Source organism: Penaeus monodon, chromosome 20 (genome assembly GCF_015228065.2).
Source record: "Penaeus monodon isolate SGIC_2016 chromosome 20, NSTDA_Pmon_1, whole genome shotgun sequence".
In the NCBI taxonomy this organism is placed as follows: Eukaryota; Metazoa; Arthropoda; class Malacostraca; order Decapoda; family Penaeidae; genus Penaeus; species Penaeus monodon.
In genome coordinates, this window is record NC_051405.1 from 42154236 (window position 1) to 42155604 (window position 1369).

Below are 1369 nucleotides of genomic sequence, written 5' to 3' on the forward strand. Positions count from 1 at the left end.
TAATACCGACCTGTGTCATTGTTATTGTTTTAGCACTATCGAGTTTACATCTTTAAATCATATTTGAAATCCTTTTTTTTTACAAGTGTCATTTTTAATATTTGCATCAACATTCATGAAATTTCTATTCCTTGTGCTATTATCATCACCTTTACTCTTATTATCTTCTCATCTTTATTGATCTTTCGGATTTGCATGTGGTATTAAGACTCCCCCCCCCCCTCAGCTAATTCCCTTCGTAAAAACGCCATTCATCTCTCTTTCATCTTATTTTTTCACCGTCAGTCCTTCTCTCTTGAAGTTTTCCATCTTAACCGGACACCCAATAGCAACGTAGATTTTCCCTCCTTGTTTTCATGCACCAACCTTCCCCGTTTCTCTTCCAAGGTAATTTCATCCCGTTCGATTCCGTGATGAGCCTGATAAGACGTACACCTCGGAGGCAGTTCGATTCCGAAAATGAGTTGAATTCGCGATCAACGAAGCCACGTTGAGCCAAACGGAACCCTTTCTGTCAGTGCATCACTTGAGAGTTCCTCCGCTCCCTCCTACCTGCAATATCAGGAAATGGTTGTTCGGGTATGCATTTCTCTCTCCGTCCTCGCTTCCTATTTTGTATCCTTCTTCTGTGCCATTATCATGCACCCTAGATCCTCATGCATTGATTACAACTCGTACACATTCATTTCCCCGAGCGAACGCTACCGACCTCTTCCCCCTGTTTGGCGATTATTGTCAAAATATCCGTGAACAACTTTAACTCTCAAACGATCCGTCAATATATTGGCCGAATGGTATTATTACATTCTTGTGATCATTTGTTGTTGTTGGTCTAAATACCTTTTATTTTTTTCTAGTCTTTTTAGATACGTGTTGATATATTTTCTCTTGTTACGTAAGTTCTTGTATGAATTAATGTTTTTTTGGTGCTTACTGTCGATGTTTCGTAAACGTTGGTTAATGTATCATGCAGCGTAGTTTCGTGATTGTCGTGGAAGTACAAATGTTTGTTCAGTGAATATGAAGGCTCCATGGCTGAAGTTTAGACATGATACCTGAATATCCGCTGGCTCGAGATTTTAGTGTAAAACGGATGTTGCCAATATCCAATGGTTTAATAAGACACGTTGCAAAAACGAAACAAAAATTATACAGTTCTTGACGACCATGAAATGGCTCGTGACACTAAAAAGGGAACAAATTCTATTAATCACAGAGCGAATTCTTTAAAACTATCAACAAGACAGGGGTTAGTGGAAGACGGAAATACAGGTCTGAAAAATCCTTGAGACTGATTTCCGTTGTTAATAGATATAATTACATACACATCTATATCATTATAAATATCATCATTACATTATTAAGCAAT